This window comes from Mustela nigripes, chromosome X, assembly GCF_022355385.1.
Source record: "Mustela nigripes isolate SB6536 chromosome X, MUSNIG.SB6536, whole genome shotgun sequence".
Classification (NCBI taxonomy): domain Eukaryota; kingdom Metazoa; phylum Chordata; class Mammalia; order Carnivora; family Mustelidae; genus Mustela; species Mustela nigripes.
In genome coordinates, this window is record NC_081575.1 from 104,105,866 (window position 1) to 104,126,963 (window position 21,098).

Sequence of the window (21,098 nt, forward strand, 5' to 3'; positions counted from 1 at the left end):
TGGTCTTAGGATGTTTCCCAGGTAATCTGTTCCATTTCCTGACCCCTCCCTACAAAATGGAAGTGACACTTTATCCTGATTTTTTTTCTTTATGGTTTATGCCTATTTCATCTTAATTAAATATGTATAAAGTGAAAAAAAAAAAACTTAGAGAACAATCCTAGCCAAGAATATAATACACTGGGTGTCTGAGTGGCTTAGTCAGTTAAGCCTCTGCTTTCGGCTCACATCATGATCCTAGGGTCCTGGGATCGAGTCCCACATCAGGCTTTCTGCTCAGCAAGAAGTCTGCTTCTCCCCTTCTCATTCCCCCTGCCTGTGTTCCCTCTCTCATTGGCTCTTTCTGTCAAATAAATAAATAAATAAAATCTTTTTTAAAAAAGAATATACTTTACCATTTACCAAGTCTTCTTTTAAATCCTTCAGTTAACATCTGTAAGGTTTATTTATAGATATATGCACACACACACACACACATCTAGTGTATTTCTTGCTAAGTTTTCCCTAGGTATTTAATCTGTTCAGTCATAACTGTAAATGGTATTTAGTTCTTTCATTATATTGTTTTTCTTTTTTTTCTTTCATTATATTTTCTAACTGGTTGTTGTTGTTGTAGATCAAAACTATTGATTTTTTAATACTAATTTTGTAACTAATGACCTTATTAAATCCTTTTTGTCTGTGGTAGTTTTTGGTTGATTTGATCGGGATTTCTGGGTTTACAGAATCTGTAAATAATGATCATTTCCCTCTTCCCCTTCTAATTTTATATATTATTTTTCTTATCTAATCATAATAGCTGCCATTTTCAAAGCCTAACTTTTACCAACATTTTCACTGTACTGCCTCTAGCATCAGATTTCCCAATAATCTAGGGCTGTGGACCCAAGAACTAAGCCACCAAACACTCTCTGCAACTGGAAAAAAATAACTGTTAAAACCACTATGGGGGGGTGATTAAAGTCACTACAGGTGAAAAAAAATACAAATAAACTTTGGGACTGAATTTAATTTGAGGATATTAAGTGGTTGAATAAATACTAAAATAGTTCCTTTTATATTTGGATAATTAGTCCCTGTAAAAGCTCTCTTCCCTAACATAGCTTTTTTGTTCCATCATGTCTCCTGGCTCTGCCTCTTAAAAACAAAGCAAAACAAAACAAAAAAGCAAAAAAAACAAAACAAAAAAAAACAAAACAAGAAAAATCCTGAAGTTGGAGAGATCTCAACTCTAAGAATCTTAATCTCTTTTTTCACAAAGAAGGGTGTTGTATCTGGCTAGATGATTTTAAGGTCTCTTCTAGCACAAGAATCCTCGAATTCTCTGACTTAATTTCAAAAAAAAAAAAAGAGGATCTCCATAAGCCTTCATGACTTATCCTTAACTCAGGTTAGGAAAATATACCCATGTTCCCATCGCTGAAAACATTTCCTCTTTTTTTTTTTTTTAAGATTTTATTTATTTATTTAACAGACAGAGATCACAAGTAGGCAGAGAGGCAGACAGAGAGAGAGGAGGAAGCAGGCTCCCTGCCAAGCAGAGAGCCAGATGTGGGGCTCGATCCCTGGACACTGGGATCATGACCTGAGCTGAAGGCAGAGGCTTTAACCCACTGAGCCACCCAGGTGCCCCTGAAAACATTTCCTCTTAACAAATCTCATTACATCACTATTGTTTTCGCTGACTGCTTTCTTGGTGGGGTAGTATACACTGGTGAATGCCTAGGACAGTGGTTCTCAAAGAACGGTCCCCAGACCAGCAGCATGCGCATCACCCGAGAACGTGTTAGAGATCCCAATTCCTTTTTTTTAAAATGTATTTTTGTTTATTTTGTTGGGGGCGGGGCAGAGGGAGAGTGAGTTCCAAGCAGACCCCACGTGGGGCTCAATCTCCCATCCTGCAGACTATGACCTGAGCCAAAAACCAAGAGTCAGATACTTAACCAACTGTGCCACTCAGTGCCCCAGAGATGTCAATTCTTGCCTCCACCCCACCCAAGACCTAGAACCAGACACTCAGGGGTGGTGCCCAGCAGTCTGTGTTTTAGCAAGTCCTCCACAGTATGGCTAAATGGGAATGTATTTGTACAAACAAGGTTTAATAAATAAGTACAAATCATGGGGCTAAATAAATAGCACATTCTATCAAGTTGTGAAAACCTACCGAAGTCACACTGAGGTAGAGTGCTAGAATAACAAGAGGCAAAAATATTAATGTTATCAGCTGCTAATGCTGACCTCTGCCTGCTATGTTACCCCTCTCGAAGCCCAAAAAACTTTATGCCCTTCTGAATACTTCGATTCCAAAGGACTTTAATAAATATTTCTAGGGCCTACAATTTCTAAATAGCAAGAAGCATAGGGAAAGAATTTCCTGCAGGAAATATCATCCATCTTAGCAAATATTTTCATGTGTTATTGAAACAGATTCAAAGAAAACTTTATATTCAGCTCCCCAGCTCTCTTGACCTTGCTTTGAATCTTCTAACTAGCCCCCAAATCTATTTTCATGTTTCGCCCAACTGCAGCAAGCCTGATGTGCTTCCCATAGATGTTGAGATTATCTCAGGCATGCCTGTCCGTTTGCTAGTCCACTGCCCTACTTGTGATTCCACTCTGGGGCTTAAGAGATGCTTCTGGGAAAAGATTCTCTTTAGCTCATCTGATGTTTTATATAATAAATCTAAAGAATCTGACTTTCCTGCACAAGTACAGTCACTGAGTGTTCCTCAAGGAAAGGAGAAAATGGGGCTGGAGTGGGACATTAATTTACAAAGAAAATAAGTCTCTACCTAATCAACTCTCCTTTCCCAGGAACTTGCCCAGAAGGCCTTGTATATTAAAAGCCAGAGAGACTGAGATTTCTATAACTGGACTTCAAACTATTATTGGGGAAGGAAAAGCTCTTGTAACAGGTTGGGTTTTGGGAATTCTGTGGAGGGGAGAGAAGAGTTAAGCTACTATGCTAACGGCCACAAACCTGACATACGTTACTCAACACACAAAAGCTTCCTGTCAAGGTGGTCAAATACTTGAGGGATTTTCCATACCAACAGGAAATGAGGAAGACTCTATTCTGCTGCTAAACTTACAGTATCACTGAAACGTTAATGATCATAAAGTTATGTGGGTACAGGTATCTGGAGTAGGGATATGGCTATTCCTAAATTGGGCAAATTGATTCCCTGAGCAGAAAGTGTATGTCCTTCATCTAGTCCAGCTCCCTGTTTGCCTACAAAGAGAAGTTCAGCATTATTTAACCTTTTCCCTAACATGGAAAAAATTAAGAAAAAAAAAAAAAAAAGAAACACTCCACTTATGAATTTAGCAGAACAAAAGTAAGCCTGGTCTGGAAATGCCACTAACAACTGTTATTATGTTCATAATTCAACTCTGTGTTATTCAATACAACCTAAGGGGCAGCTTTTGTAAAGTACAAAATAGGAACTACATATTTCTGAAAGGTCATGGGAACACTAGGAGATGAGAATAAAGTAAATTAGTGAAAAATGAATTCAGTGCAGATTTTTACATTAGAAGTCAAAGTTAATAGTTTCTTTTATTTTTTTTTTTTAAGATTTATTTATTAGAGAGAGAGAGAGACAATCTCAAGCAGACTCCAACCTGAGTATGAAGCCCAATGACTGGCTCGATCTCACAACCCCAAGATCATGACCTGAGCTAAAACCAAGAGTCAGACACTAAGTTGACTATACCACCAAGGTGCCTCTATAGTTTCTTACTAATAAGGTACCACTGTCCTCTCAGAAATGGTGAGCTTTAACAATAAAATAATTTGCTAAATATTTCATATAACTGGTTGGATTTCTCCCTCCACAAGGCATATAAAAAATTCCCTTTTCCCTCCGTGTTTATAATCTGCTGTTTGCCTTAAAAAAGTAATCCTCTGAAAATTCTCTGAAAAGCATTTTCCTTCTTATTAAGAACCCTAGTGACTCAACAGCTAAAAAAGTACAATCTATGAGATCTGATAAAGATTTAGCTTAACATTAAATTATGTTTTCATTGCAATTAAAATATGTATTTTTTCAAGATCACTATGAATGTTAATGTAAATTACTGCTTTAAAAAGAACACAGATATATTTTTGGACTAAATAAAACCTCGTACTTTGTAAAGTTTTCATGTATTTTGAAAAAATACACAAAGTCATTTCAAGTAGAAAACTAACTTACATTCTTTCTGAAGAATAATCATATTAAATTAAAATCCCAAGGCCAAAGAGACCCAAAGGAAAGACCAATTCCTTATGATAGTGTTAGGGAGCCAGGAAGCATGGTACAAATGAGACTAGAGTTTACTAAGTAATTTTAGGTCAAAAGATACAGATTCAAATATTATCTCCAACCTGAAAACTTCATGAAATAAATAAAAACAAAGAGCATGAAATCCTACCTCACAGAAAACTGGAGAATGTCCTATGCATATTTTTTAAAAAATCCACTGAATTGAAAAGGGGGAAAAATGAAACATTCTACTGGCTAACCTACTAAAGTCTTCAAGAAAATACTGAACACATGATATAACTGAGTAAAAATCAGAAATGTCAAAATGGTTAAATTACTTATACAAGTTTCAAGAAAAATAAAAAAGTTTTATTGAGATATTGATACTATATAAAACAAATATGAACAAATGTGAAATTAACAGCTCAAAATATTTTTTGTTTCTTTTGGTCTCATAGTCAAACAATCAGCTTCCAATTGATAATAATATAAAATAAATGAAAAATTTATTTTGTCATTAAAGTAGTACAATTGGGCAAATCTAGTCTATTTTACTAGTCTATTTTAAAATAATTTAAGAAATAAGAAGTATAAAGGTAAAAAATCTTAATATGCAGTTTGGTAAAGTTCAAGTCAGTCTTTGAACAACACGTTTATCTATCCAGTAAAGCTTGTGTTAATGCGATGTTAGAGTTTGGCAAATTCAACTTTAATGGAGCATAAAAGTGCTTTTGCTTGAAAGTGAGATCATTTTTAAAAATTCAAAGCATGATCACTTTTTCTTTTTTCGTAGGAACAATCTGATACAAGCAGCAAAGCTTAAATAAACTAGAAACATTTCAAATGATCCATAAAGGATTAATAAGCACTGCAGGAAGTCCTATAGGCTCAGCGTATACATTTTCCATCTTTTCCCCCCATGATGGGCATGATATGAAATTCTAAACAGAACTGAAGTTTCAAAGTACCTGAATGTTAAAGGGCTTTCATGTTGAGGTGAGAGGTTGCAACTTAGGGCTCTCTAATTTGAAATGGATCAAAATCATGATGGTATTAGGACAAGAATCATTCAAATTTGGACATTCAATTAAAAAGGTCTTCTTACTGAGGGTAATAGCTAGTGGTCAGCAGCAAAGGTAAGGCAAAAGGAATAGTGGTAAGCTACAGGCCACTAATATAACAAGAACAAAATGACAGCTATTATTTTGGCAGAGATAATCTATGCTGAAACACAAAACACACATGCACACAATTTCTTCCAATACAATTTTCTTGTCTTCCCACTGACTTCTGTGATTACCACAGAAAGCAGGGTTCTAAACACATTTCTCAATTGAATCCTCGATCAATAATAGTAAAAAATTCAGATGGAAGATATAGGAAAATGCATTATGGCATTAGTAACTGTTTGCAAAATAGGCTGAACTTCTCAAAATGCACAGAAGTTGCTAAGAAGAAACCTCAGATACCTAAAACAGACCATATTTTTGCCACCCCAAAGCTCGGGCGCACTGCCTGTGTTCATGAAATTGAAATTCTGCTCATTCTTAGGTTGAGCAATCTTCCTTCCTAATCCTCATAACTACTAATTCTTCAACAATAAATATACCTCATAAAAAATTCCCTGCTTGAAATAAAAAGGTAAACAGCCCCCAAAAGTACAAAAGCCTATTTTCTATTAAGAATAAAATGGCAAGTTTTCTTTATATGTAAATATAATTACAAGTCTGCAAAGGGTCCTACGTTGAAGTCCGTGAGACCATGGTTTTTCAGTAAGTGCCTAGGTTTATTACTGGGGTAAACACTTGGGAGGCGGTGGGGGTTAGGGGGAGGCAAAAATATTCCCAAGTTTCTATACACATTTTAGAATGTGAATATTTTTCAACCTCTGGTGTTTTAACAGTTCCTTGACAGAGGCATAAATTATTCATGCTACTACAATGAGATTTACTTTCTGAAAATGAAATGCAAATAGTAAATGAGAAGAGTGACATTTAACAATACCAATGAATGTTGGGATCAACAAGGGAAAACCTTAAAAATAGACAAACAAAAAAAAGAATTTGCCTCAAGTCAACAGTCTCATGTGGGAGTACAATTGTCAACCTTTCATCTATTAGCCATCACTGAGAATACTGAAGGCCTTTCCTAAGGCTTTGGCTATTTTATTGCTAATTCACATCACCATTAGCAGATGGGTAAAAGAAATGCAATTGGGGCAATCAAGACTTCCATAGTGATAAATTCAATCAGTTATTGAACACTTAATTTGTTCTCTGAATTTTCTAGTAACTTGATAGAGTAGAATGCAAACTATCACTCTTACGTGGAAGAAGCTTCCTGAAAAGAGTGTGTGGGGTTTTAATGAGAGAGGCCCTAATTTAAATCCCAACTCTACAGTGTGTGAGCTTTTTAACATGGCTTGAGTTTCTTACTACAAGATTCAGCTTTCTCTGTAAAGATGGAAAAAATAACGCCACCTTACAGGGTTGCTACAAGAATTAAATATGATGTATGCAAAAAAGAAAAAGTTTAGCAAAGGGTCTTACAGCTCAAAAAATACTAGCCTTTCTTCTTTCTTCTGCTCTCTGGAAGCCTACAACCTTAGAGGGAACAAAATTGTTTGTCAAATGAAAGAATATAACTACAAGAGACTGTATTAAAGAAACTGTGGGAGGAAAGTTACACATTTGAACTTCTTTAGGAATTCAAAGGAAAAACAAATGTTCCACAGTTGTAATGTCAACAAAAGTTTTCCCACAACGAAGGTGGGCTTGGGTCTTAAAGGTTGAGGAGACATACAGAGATAGCAAGTGGGTGAGGACAATCTTGGCAGTTGTGAAAAACCATGAGGGTCTGTCTGGAGGAATAATGATGTGGACAGTGTCAACGGGAGAGCATGTGGGGCGTGAAGGCTGGATAATAGATCTTAAATGCCAGAATAAAGAGTTGGACCATAATTTGACACAGACTTAATTTAAACCAGGGGCACATCCATGAGTATGTATAAAATATGTCTATTATATTCTAGGGTGGACCATAAAAGAGGAGAGGGCTAAGGTCAAACAGTGGTCCAAATTCACTTGGCTTATAGGCAGTATTATCTAACCCACAGAAGACAACCATGATTTAAAAATACCGAGTTCCAGAAAAACACATATGAAAGCAAAAACTCTTAAGAAATGGTATGAGCCCTCAAGTACAGAGCTTAAAGAAATAAAACAGAGATATGCGTGATATTTACAAATACTCAAAAGAAAACACAGAAGAAGATGCCTGTATTCACTGAACGTACAACACCAGTGTGTAGCAGGCAGTGAGGCCTAGAACAGAGAGAACGTTTAGATCAGCCATGGGGAAAAACTTCTGAATGTCGAGCCTGCGAGGATGAGAAGACGGCCCAGCAAGACACTGCAGCAGTCCCATTAATGCAAAATATTCAAAAGATTTTCAAAGCACAGTGGCAGAAAGATAGATCTCTCAAGAAGCAGTGTTTTCGCCTGGGTGACCCGCAGACGACATGTTAGTTCTACAATTTATGACTTTTGGATTAAAGCTGGAACAGGGGGGTGTCCTTCCAGACATGGAGAGCCCTTAATGATAGCACAGCTACAAAACTGCACAGTGATCAAGAGTTACTGAACTAAGAAAAACCTCGGCAAGTACTCCCTCAATTATTTCGGCCCTTGGGCATTTCAATGGGAAACTACTCATTGATATTATTCTTTTTCCAACATCCATTTTATAGAATATCAAGACAGAGTCAAATGTTGACTTACTATGGTAAATAGAGGGGAAAAAAGTCTGCTTTGATTTCCTTTCCTTTATTACCACCTTGGTTTTGTGTTTTAGAATGTCGATTACGTTTGAGAAGAGGGTGGAGGATGGGGGGGGGCATGCTCATCCCTTCAATGAAGACAAAAGAAAGCTGCTATTTCATTCTGCTGTGTGAGTTACCCCACCACCACTGCCTTAATTTTCTCACCATCATATTCAACTGTGACTTTCCACAGGGCCCTGAAAAATGTATTATATTTTACTTGTTATTCTAAAAGAATTAGAAGGCAATTATAGGCAAAGGATAAAAACAGGGCAAAAATATTTTTGTGTTTTCAGACCAGCTAAAATTTTCAGAGTTGAAATGACTAGAGAGGCAAACTGTTAGGTATTCAGAAGGAAAATGTGAATGTTTTCCCAAAGGCATTATTAACAATTAATAATCATTACACTGGTGCCTTGTTTACCTGACCTTGTGTAAATTCAGCAGCCTGGTAATTAGACCCATATTTTGCACATTTGTATATTTCCATGCATAGATTTGACTCATTCATTCATCCATTAAAATTTGCTTGACAGACGTAGATGAATAATCAAGCTACAATTTGTATTTACTGGATTATAGAAAATTGCCCAAACTGTTAAGTTCAAGGAAAGCGCATTCTTGTCTCTCTCTTGTGACTGATGTAAAAGCAATTACACATCAGAGGATTGCCCCAAAGCTCTCAGAAGAAGTGGCACCGCTTTTGCAATCTGGGGTCTTTAACCGTATCTTTTTTCTGAACATAGGAACTGTTTAAAGATTAACCCTAACGGAGGAAAGAAAATATCCTTGTGCAAGTTACATTTATCATTTAACTCCTTACACTATAACTTCACGTTAAAAAAGCAACGTGCTGATCAACTTCTACATCCCAAACAAACAATGATGCAGCTTTATTCCACAAAGCTTTATTTCACCGTAGGCAGTAGAAGTTCTGAAGATGAGAAATAAGCAACTTTTAGGGGGATAGGTTTATGGCAAATATTCCACCCCTACTCCGTCTAAAAAACAAACATCAACAACAAAACCTGACCAAATCTCTCCGTAGTAGATTTCAATGAGAAACAAGGCACCCCAAGATTTTGTTAATGTATTTTCATGCGAAGCAGCACAACACGTTTTGGCTCTACCTGCTCCCTAAGTCATAATGGCCAGCACTAACTAGCTGAACATGCTGTCATGTGGAACTGTAGTTTACACTATGGTATTTTGTTTTGCTTTTGCAGTCACTAACCGAACCATCGCTAATACACGTTTTCTGGTCCAAGGTACAGTACTTCTTTTACACAGCTGAAGATATAACAATTTTGCTGTCTTAAATCCATCTCTTCAAACTGCTTATTTTGATTGTCTACTAGAGAAGAAGAGGGATGATTCCTGACTTTTTAAAGAAGTGTGTGTGTAACCAAGCATTATCAGATTTTTAAAACCTCTTACATCATAAATCAAATCTTATGAAAATATACATAAAGATGCAACTATGTATTTTACATAACGTTTGCTATGGACATTTAGCTCCATAGCTTAAAAAAGAAATAAGGATTGCTTAGAACCTCTTTTCACAAACATTATGCTATCATTTGTACAGCTCCTAATGTGGCTTGAAGGAGCTTCTCTGGATAGGCAACAATTAGACACTGTAAGCGTCTTAACTTATCAATTCAACAAAAGAGGTTCCCAAACTTCCAAAACATGTATCTGCTTCCTGTAACATTACCAAAACCTACTTTTTTTCTTCCCTACAGTCCAAGTTTTCTTCCTATAAAACAAACATCATGATGGATGCTCAGCATTAAATTCTGTAATGATGGCCCGAAATCACCTGAAAGATCACCAAAGAACCAGGTCAAGCATTAGTTTAGAAAATGAGTTGTTCTTACAATCCACATATTTATCAACATAGAAATGGAAATGCATATGCTGCTAGTGCACGTGTGACTTCCCATAAAGCTGAGTGCCTGCTGAGTCCAGGGCGCTGCAAAGGCACCCCAGGGGTCTCATGTCAAGAAGTTCCGGCAGTTTAATATGATAAAAAAAAAAAAAAAACCCAACTCTGAATTTAAAGCCTAATACAAAAGCTATTTCCCTGACTCTCAGCTTCAACAGAAATAATGGGCAGAGAAAGTACTTCCATAGGATTTTAAAATGGAGGGGACCACTGCCCTAGGAGTCGGATGGTGCACATACAAAGCTACTACCCAGTGTGTGCCTTGGGTAATTCCCTTTTCTTTTGAGCTTATTATCTGTTTGGTTGCTTGTCCTTTGCAAGGTTCTGAGTGTTGCCAACTGCACTTCATTTTGTTAAAAAAAAAAAAAAAAAGGCAGGGGGATAGTACAAAAAGTATAGCTGTTCTATCAACTGGTAGCGATGCCCTGACAAAAAAATGTCATCTAAACTCCTGTCTGTTTCCTTGCTCTAGCTTATTCCTGCAGAGCTGCTTTTACGATCAACTTCAGAATGGAAAGGAGATACTGCATTAACTACTGTCCAAAAATATTTAAGTCTGTATCACAGATCCAAGTCATCTGTTAAACTTGAATATGATGGGATTTTCTGAGGCCCCCTCCAGAAGTTTAGATTGCACATTCTATCATCAGCCACTTTCCTACCTATACTCATTTTCCCTAATACATATGTCACCAGCACCACTAGGCACACAATGACCAATAAACACAATGACTCTCCCAGGAAGCAAAAGCCAACTAGACCCCATTACCCTCCTGTTATAGTGCATATGTGTACACCAGAGATATGAAAAGAGCACACAAAAGCACAAGTGTACACACACACACAGTGCTAAGGGGTTCTCAAAACTGTATGTCTCGGTATTTAGTCCTGCTGTTAGTAGGAAAAAGACAGTGCTAAGAGAACCTACACAACTGAAAACCAGTTCTGCTGCTAAGAAGCCAATATCCTGGTCATGGTCTTGTGGGGGGACGTCAGGAAGGGTACTATTAGAGAAAAGGAAAGATCAACAGCATACTTTTGTTTCAAGAGGCAGGGATATTTTTTAAAGTGAAAATTTGTGTGTGTGTGTGTGTGTGTGAAGCAAGAGTAAGTTTAACTTCTACTAGAGATTACTAAGGTGTTTGAAATATAAATGGTGAGACAGATTAAAGATGACATTCCAGAAAATACCGTCCATTAAGCACAGTCATTATTAATAAAAAGTAAGAATTTGCTACTACACTAAACATAAACACTGCACCCACAGTCTTTCTGAAGGTTCCCAAAGTCCTTCTTTTATTCAGATAATTAAGCTCCGTGTCTGCCATGTCCCTGGCACTATGCTCTGCTTTGGGGACATGAAGCAAAACATAGCCCTAAGCAGCACAGCTTGTTCATCACAAGGAAATCACAGTCTGTGGGGGGAAGAAAGCTGCTTAACTTGGCAACAGGTGTGCACAAAGGGTTACAGAGAAAACAGGAAAGAGAAGGTCAGTCTTCCCAGGTGACTGGCATAAGGAGAATTTCACGAAGTGGGCCAGTGTGAGTGGTGGGGTGTGTTTCTAGGTAGAGGAGATAGCAAGAGTGAAGGCAGGGAGGAAGGAAAGCATGTGGGATCTTTGAGGAACACGAAGTTGTCCTTTGAGGACGGTAGAGGGCCTATGATGGACAGCAAGGATGGAGAAAAAGGGGCAAAGTCTAGCCTGGGGACTAATACAACACTAAGAAATTTGGTTTTCATCTACAAGAAATGAGAATCCACTGAAGGTTTTTAAGCTGAAAGGTGACATTACTAACGCTCTTCTGGAAAGGTAATCCTGGAAACACTGTGAAGAATGGACTGATAAGGTAATAGGTCAAGACAGGAAGAACAATTAGAAAGGTAAGGACAAGATAACTAAGAACTGAGTTCGAGTAGTGGGAATGGAGGAAGAGGCAACACACAACACCATGTCAGCCAATGGGGGCAACCTGCAGGCTTCTATTATCGCGAGTTGGGGCGTGCTTGAGGATATCCCTCCGTGCACCTCATAAGATTACCGTGAGAAACATCAACAAAGGCTGTGAAAGTGCTCTGAAAACTGCAATGTGCTGGGTAATGTACAATGTATATTAAAGTAATGAAATACTCTCATTTTAAAATCATTTCTCTCCTTCTTTAAAGCACATTACTTATTTTTGGTAGGTGAAACCAGGAAAAAATGGTGTTTAGGGACGAGGGTCCTGACAGCCCTAGAGGATGCAGCTGAGTATAGCAGTTTGCAAGATTTTCGAAGTTCACACAGGAACCCCTCCCAAAAGCCCAAAATATTTTAAAAGATAGACAGTATTCTGTTTTCATTCAAGTTGCTACACTACGAGCAAGCTGCAGAATTCCACTTCTGTTATCTGATTCCTACAAGGAGGGCTAGCAAAAGGCAGCCTTGGAGCTGTCCCATTTATTTTACTGTAATTTATATATTTTTTATTTTTTTTTAAGCATTTATTTGTTTATTTATTGGGCAGACAGATCACAAGTAGGCAGATAGGCAGGCAGAGAGAGAGGAGGAAGCAGGCTCCCTGCCGAGCAGAGAGCCCAATGCGGGGCTTGATCTCAGGACCCCGAGACCATGGCCTGAGCTGAAGGCAGAGGCTTTAACCCACTGAGCCACCCAGGCACCCCTGTAATTAATATTTTTTAAATAAAAATTGTATATATCTAAGGTGTACAACATGATGACTTGATGCGGCTAGTGAGATGAGGACTATAGTCAAGCTAATTAACACATTTTCTCATACAATTACCTTTTTGTGGGTGTCATGAGAACACTTGCAATCTACCCAGCAAATTTCCAGTCTTTGACCTGTGTATTACTAACTAGAGCCACATACCTTACGTTAGATCTCCACACTTGCTCACTCTACATACCCACACGGTACCCTTTACCTAACATCTCCCCTGCCCCACTTTGACTTTTGGGTCCTGTTCAGGAAGTGCTAGACCTGGGAAAAACTATCCACCTCCTACAGACAGGAAGCTGGAGTTACTCAAAAAGAGACTATGGTGAGTCACAGTCACGACTGAGAAGGTGGTGACAGGACTGCACATCACAGATCCACTTTAAATTGTTGTCAAGAACATAATTCCTGAGCATATGCCAGATCAGATGATGTCATGAAATCATTATACGGGAGGTCTCCTAGAAGAGGTACAGGGAAGATGACATTTCTATACACAAATACTCCTAAACCTAGGTTTATACAATCACATCCACAACAGAGAAGACACAAGGTTGAGCAATGCTAATTACCTGCCACTTGTCAAGTGTCAGTGATACACCTGAAAACTTAACAAGGATGGTAAATTCTCATGAAAAATGTGGCAATATTAAAGATGCTATGGGTTTTGGGCTGTTTTTTTGCTGTAATATAATTACTTTGGAGTCACATTAGAACTCATTTTGTTTTAGAAATTTAACTGCCTTCTCACTTATAAGAACATATTCAACTTGATATAAGTGTGAAAGCATATACATACTTTTTATTTTCTTATTTTCATATCTTCTTAAACTATGACTATATAGAAATCATACATGCAATAATAATCACAAAATTTCACATATAGAAGTCACAGTTAAAATACTTCATGGTTATTATTACATGATTTTAGAACTTACCAACACATGTTTTTTGAAGAGTTTAGTAATCGCATGGGGGAAACGTCTAAAAACACCAGTGTCCTTGCCCACCCTCAGAAATTCTACTCTAATGTTCAAGGCTGCTAAACCATCAGGCACTCGGTTCAAAATAGACCCAGGTGATTCTAATGAGCAGTCGAGGCTGAGATCCACCGTCTTTGCTTAACACAGAGACAAGTATATAATAAAAAAGAAATAGAGGAACCTGCCTGTCGTAATCAGAGGAATATGCAACTCTTGATCTTGGAGTTATGAATTTGAGCCACAAGTTGGATGTAGAGTACTTAAAAATAAAATCTTAAAAAAAAAAAAAGAAAGAAAGAAAGAAAAATGCTGTGAAGAAAAATTCCAAACACAGCATTCTCAATTCTGAGTGTTCCATCTGTCTTAAAAGGTTCCTTTGGTTTTAATAGAAAATACAAATGCTTTTAAAGATTTATTTATTTATTTATTTGAGAGAGCATGGAAAGGGGCAAAGTTAGAGAGAATCCGAAGCAGACTCCCCTCTCAGCCCAGCACAGAGCTCAATCTTCTGACCCTGAGATCACTACCTGAGCTGAAACCAAGAGTCAGACTCTTAACCAACTTTGCCATCCAGGTGCCCCAACAATTTTAGAATTTTTAAATGGCATCAAGATGTCTAAGATGCACATACTTGATTCTCAAACAGGATCTGAGTCTGTACTATCCTTGTTTACTAATAAGGACTGTATAAAAATCACTGCTTCATTTTTCTCTTTTAAGAAGCTTCGTCATTCTAATAAAAACAATACATACCTATTATGAAATCTTCAAAAAGAGAAAAGCGATATATAAAACAAAAATTACCTAAACTTTTCACCACTCAGACATGATTTTTGACCTATGATAAACATCCTTCTAGAAATCTAAATACATGCACACACACATGCACCAATTTTATATGTGACACTACACTATATAAGGTGATATTTTTAAAAACTCAGCACTATTATGTAGCCAAATATTTGAGCCAAAAATATAGACTTATAAAATAAATTTTAAGGGCTGCATATTAACTATGCATTTATGTAGGTTATTTTTAATGTTTCATGAGCCCTCAGTATTCTTTTGAGAACAAAATGATTCACCTATGATTCTTTGAACTATAGAAATATCAGAACAAAAAATTATATAAGTGTATTTTTGTATACTAAGAAGTAAAACTGGAGAACAAAATTAAAAAAAAAACTTTCCCCAAAATGAACTCCTTAGGTATTAATCCAACAAAACATATATAGGACTTGTATGCTAAAAACTATAAAATGCTAATGAAAGAAATAAAGAAGACCTAAATAAATGGAGATACACACCATGTTCATGGATTGGAAGACCCAACATAATAAATAACGATGTCAAGGGTCCCCAAAGTAATATATAGATTTAACACACTTCCAGTAAAAATCATAGCAAGAACTTTTGTTGATAAAGACAGACTAACTCAAATTTTATGAAAAGGCAAAAATACTATAAGAGCTAAAACGTTTTTGAAAAAAGTAAAATGGAAGAATCGCACTACAAGAGACTTTCTATCAAGACTGTGGTGTTAGCAAAAGAATAAACAAAGAATACAGAAGCAATTACATGTGGAGGAACAACAGTCTTTGCAGTGAGCAGTGCCAGAAGAACCGCAATTATATAGTCCAAAAAACCCCTAACCCTGTCCTAAGCCTCACCTCATACAGAAATTAACTCAAAATGGATCACAGATTTCGATGTAAAATTTGAGTTTGGAGACATAAGACCAAAACACATGATCTACGAAAGGAAAAAATGATATCCTGTACTTCTTCAAAATTTAAAAGTTTTGTTCTGCGAAATACACAATTAAAAGAATGGGAAGACAAGCTAGAGACTGCAAGAAAATATTTGCAAATCACATATTCAACAAAGGACCTCTACTTAGAGTATATAAAACACTCAAAACTTAACAGGGAACAGTCTAAATAAAAATTAGGGAAAAACTTGGACACTTCATCTAAGATGATAAAAGAATGGCAAATAAACACATGAGCAGGATGAAAGATATAAGGATGAATATAAAACCACTACCCATCAGGGAAGTACAAATTAAAATAATGATGGGAGGGGCGCCTGGGTGGCTCAGTGGGTTAAGCCGCTGCCTTCGGCTCAGGTCGTGATCTCAGGGTCCTGGGATGGAGCCCTGCATTGGGCTCTCTGCTCAGCGAGGAGCCTGCTTCCCCCCCCTCTCTGCCTGCCTCTCTGCCTACTTGTGATATCTCTCTCTCTGTCAAATAAATAAATAAAATCTTTTAAAAAACCAAATTAGTAGACTCCATTAAAAAAAATTAAATAAATAAAATAAAATAATGATGGGATACCACCCACACCTATTAGAATGCCTAAAATGCCAACACCACCAAGTGCCAGTGAGGACATGCAGAAACTGGAACTCTCATATACTGCTGTGGGAATGAAAAATGGTGCCACTCTCTGAAAAACAGTTGGACAATGTCTTAAAAGAGTAAACATAAACTGAACATGCTGGCCAGCAAGTCTGCTCCTAGGTATTTATGCTAGAAGAATGAAAATATAACACACACAAAACCCTATACACAAATGTTTATAGCAACTGCATTCGTAATTGCCCAAAACTGGAAATACCTTTCAATGGGTGAATGGGTCAAACAAATTGATAACCACAGTGGCCTAATATTCAGCAATAAAAGGAACAAACCAATTGAAAGAAGACAGTCTCAAAGGCCGTGTACCAGGGGATTCCCATCTCTATGGCCTTCTTGAAAAGACAGAACTACAGCAATGAGAACAGATATTTAGCTGCCAGAGTTAGGGGTGGGAAGAAAGGTGACTAGAAAAGGACATCAAGAGGCAGTTTTGGGGAGCAATGGAATTATCTTGTACCCTGACTGTGGCGGTGGTTACATAAATCTATAGTGTGCTAGAATTTGTAAAATGACAAACTCTGCTATTGACACAGGTAAGTTAAAATGGATGCATATTTGAAAAAAAAAAGCATATTTGAATATAGGAAAGTTAAGTGATCCTTTCAAGTGGCTCAATACCTAGCTCTAGTTTCTAGAAAGCTCCAACAGTGAACATAATTACTTGTGTGCTGGAACTGCTGCTCATGCTCTCTTCATGACCCATTGCAAGAAAGCAATGAACTGAAGATACCACTTTTTGTTTCTCAAATTCTCACAGCTAAAATTTCTCTTGTGACAAAGTTCCAATGGCAATGTCAGAATTCTTCTCCAATGTTTGTTGTGGGAACTGCCCTTAGAATTTCATTTTATAGTCACAGATCAAGTACCTACCTACTCCTAGCTAAGCAAAGAAACACATTAAAAAATTTCATTTTGCACCAACTCTGGGAATGGCAACACATTCACTATGGTGACAACACATTCCCAGATGGAAGATAAGGGCAGAAAATATGATGCTTTACAAGCAAAAGTGGTACGAATCAAGACAGAATAGACAAGGTCACTCATCCAAATGAACTGATTTTTAAAAGTGTAACTCAAAGAAGTAGCACAAGCGAATTATGGGAAGGGGATATGGGTAACAGAGTGTTCTATTTATTGATTGTGGAAGCACTTACACAATTCCACATTTGTCAACACGCAGAACTGAGTACCAAAAAGTGAATTCTACCATATGAAAATGTAAAAATAAATTTTCAAAATGTACCAACACCACCCACTCAAAAAACTAATACAGCTCATTGTTGAATACTTGACAAAAATAAATACAGTGTTATATACCATACACCACAGTCAAAAGTTTACTGGTATGGTTTCAGACTCCACATTTAAAACGTTTAAGAAATTACCACATTACAAGGTTTGGTATAGGGTAAAAAGGAATATCCACTATTAACAAAAAAGGCTATTAAAATACTTCTACCTCTTCCAACTACATACCTGTGTTAAGCCAAATTTTCCTCATATGCTTCCAACAAAATAACATTATCACAATAGACTGGATGCAGAAGCAGATACCAGAATCCAGCTGACTTTTAAGCCATACATTGAAGAGAATTGCAAAAAATGTAAAAACAACACTACTGTTCTGACTAAATTACCTGGCTTTGTAATATAGTTATTCTTCATAAATGTTGTTATATAATAGGTTCACTGTTACTTACAGCTGAGCTACTACTTGATAAGTATGTCAGTTTTAATTTAAAATAATTTGCTGTGAAGTTATTTTTAAGCAGGCCTTTCTTGAATCTAGGTTCTCCTTTGATCTTTCTTTGCTGATAGATGCCTAAAAGCAGTGACTCTTGATTATCACTAGATGGAAAGCTGTAGATGAGAAATTATCCTACAGAGACTACCTGTAACTTCATCCACATGGTTTCTAAATCCTTGGCATACTGGAGGACAGAAATCCTGGGCATTTTTGGTTAATTTCCTAGCACAATTTTTGGACATTCTTTGCTGGTGGTTGGAGACTGATGACCTGCAACCCTGGCCAAGAGCTTCTGAGAACTGGGTTAGGTTAGCAAATGATCTAGGTTCCCAGCAGCATGAAGAGCTTCTCAAACAGCCAAGGAGCCTGAGCACCTGTACAGTGTGAATGAGGCCAAGGACCTTTCAGCAAACAAGTAGGATGATGTACTCCGAAAAACCACCCACCCTAAGTTACAATACACTGCAGCAGAGTTAAAAAAAAAAAAAAAATCGAGGGAGCACCAAAAGTCGGGTGAGTTCTAAACAGGACAAAAAGTTATATACTGCTCTACAAAGACAGCGGATAAGTAGCAGGCTGAGACTACTTCAGGTAGCAGGAGATCAGCTAGACAGCTTATCTAAAGATTGCAAACACCTGCAAATCCATCGGCAGATCGAAGAGAAGAACAGCAATTCTAGAAACAGAAAATCAACCACTTTCTGAAAGGATCTCTTCTGATTTGGTTAAAGCACATTTTCCTGGGGTCTTTGCCACCCTTTTAGTATTTTACTTGCTCCTTCATATACTCTTATCTGGACAAAATGACAAGGTGGAAAAATTCACCACAAAAAAAAAGAGCAAGAGGCAATACCGAAGGCTAGGGACCTAATCAGTAGAGACATTGGTAATATGTCAGATCTAGAGTTCAGAATGACGATTCTCAAGGTTCTAGCCGGGCTTGAAAAAGGCATGGAAGATATCAGAGAAAACCTCTCAGGAGATACACTGCTCTGCAAAACCAAGCTGAGACCATCACATTATAGGTGTTGGTACAAGCATAAGGCAAAGCCAACTTAACAAGCACAAACACACCTAAAGCAATCAGTTAGAAATACCACTGCTCTAGTTTTTACTAGTATAGTATATTTTATATACTGTAGTATATTTTTCAGACCCCAAGCTTTGAGAGTTTTCCATGGGGTTTCTGAAAGGCAGCTAAATTCACTCCCTTCCTGAATAGTTATACAGTTATCTCTTTTAGCACAAGACTAAGCCAGACAGGATGATCTGGAAATTTATATCTTTAACTATCTGCCAGGGGCCCATTTCCACACGTGAATCGTAATGTATGCTTTCTAGGCGAACCAAACTTGAGAGACAGCCATCGTCTGAGGAGCTCTCCTCCCTTTCTCGTTTGCATGTGCAGCAGAGAGCGGGTAGTTCTGTTCTGCTCCTCGAAGTACAAAAGGTCAACGGTGTGAAAATCTCACTTTTGAAAGGTTAAATGAAATCTGTTCTGGTTCAATTTCTTACTCTACTACAAGACAGTAGCTCTAGATGACTCGAGTTAGACCTCAAGTTGAGTTTTTCCTAAATACACAAGGTTAGAGAAATCAAACTGAAGAAAGGAATTCTACTGTTTTGGCACAAGCAGTTTGCTGTTTTTACCCGCTTGTTTTCAGATATTTGACAACTCCTATGGCATTTCCTCAGCATTTCAAAAAACCTCCAATTTTCCCTTCAGAGGAGGTGAACCGTATCAGAAGTTGCTGAAACCCCAGGCTTCCCTTCAGCTGCTGCACTAGTCCTTTGCTGGGGGCGGGGGCTATAATCAGCTTTCCTGGTTCCTGCCCCAGTCAGCCCTGTGGCCTGGCTACCTGGCAATGCTACTGCCTGGGACCTGTGCGGCCTTCTCCTGAAAGGGTGACCGCAGTGAAGATGGCGAGCAACCTCTTATTCATGAATGGATGGCTTACCATTTATGATGGGCAGAATTCTGGATTAGGGTCCCCAAGTACAGTCATGGGCCAGATGCTATTTGTGACCTGGGAGAGTCACCTGATAGCACCAATCTCTCTGAAAATCATGAACCCATTCAGTAGCATTTTGCTGAGCGTCTGTCAGGTTAGGCATAATATTGGGGGCTGGGCCTTCAAGAAGTCAGGGCCTAGTGTCCTTTCCTAAGGCTGTCATTTGGACCCAATTCACCAACACTGGAAAGGGAACTCCCACACTGGCAAATTGCAGGGAGGGCCTAGAGGAAGCATGATGTGGAATCGTTCTGACGGGATGGGAGAAGGAGAGCAGCGAGATGATGGAAGCTTCCAGATAGACATCTCAGGAGGATGGGCAGTGAGGCCTCAGTGCCTCAGCCCAGGTCTGAACCTCTGGGACTTCTGACCATACGCAGGAACACACCTAAGCCTTGTTCATCCACTGTATTGCCGAGTGGAGTATCAAGCATTAATAATGCACACTCCAGGCACTTTCTAAACACTTTAAATGCATTATCACAGATAGTCCTCACTATGACCTCATGCAGCAGGTACCATGACTATCATCGCTCCATCAGCTAATGAAACTGTGGCTTGGAGAAGTCCAGTAACTAGCCCAAGTTAAAGGACAGGCAAGCGACTACAAAGGAACTCTGACCTTGGTGTTTTTTGAGTACAAACCTCACAGTCTACCGCTGAGGCTAGCAGTGCACAATCTGAGAATGGACAGAATTGAGTGCTAAGCTTTCAGAAGATATGATTGGACAGGAAAAGGACATGGCTGTAACTGACTCCACCACTGCCAAAGAACTCAGGAGGGAAAAAATGCAAATGCAGGGACGGACATAGGCCAGGGAGAGGCTGTGGCATGAGCTCATATCACGCAGGCAGCTTTGAGTTCAGTCCTTAATAGACACCACTGTTGCTGGTAGTCAGAGCACCTCAGAATTTGATGTGGGTCCCTTGTTAGTTTCCCTAGAATACACTCTGGTCCTGAGCCTTCCCAAACAGGGTCTACACAGTAAGGTTGAATTAAATGAATTCAAAAGACAAAGGGGTGTTGTGATAACTGAAGAGTACAAGTTAATGCTTATTCTACGAAGAATCAAAGTCAGATGGCATATAAGGCTATATCTGGTCCAATTTATTTATTACAACTCTTCTATAATACAATAGTCATATCACAATAAGCTGCTTTTGGCATGTTTTAGGGGACTATATTTGGTCAGTTATTCC

At 38.0% G+C, this 21,098-nt stretch overlaps 1 protein-coding gene across 2 annotated transcripts in view; it reads right to left on the minus strand.

Annotated features, from left to right (window-relative positions):
• The window catches only part of POLA1 (DNA polymerase alpha 1, catalytic subunit), a 311,518-nt gene that overhangs the window by 127,987 nt on the left and 162,433 nt on the right, over positions 1 to 21,098 (minus strand). The gene's annotated exons all lie outside the window — the stretch shown is intronic.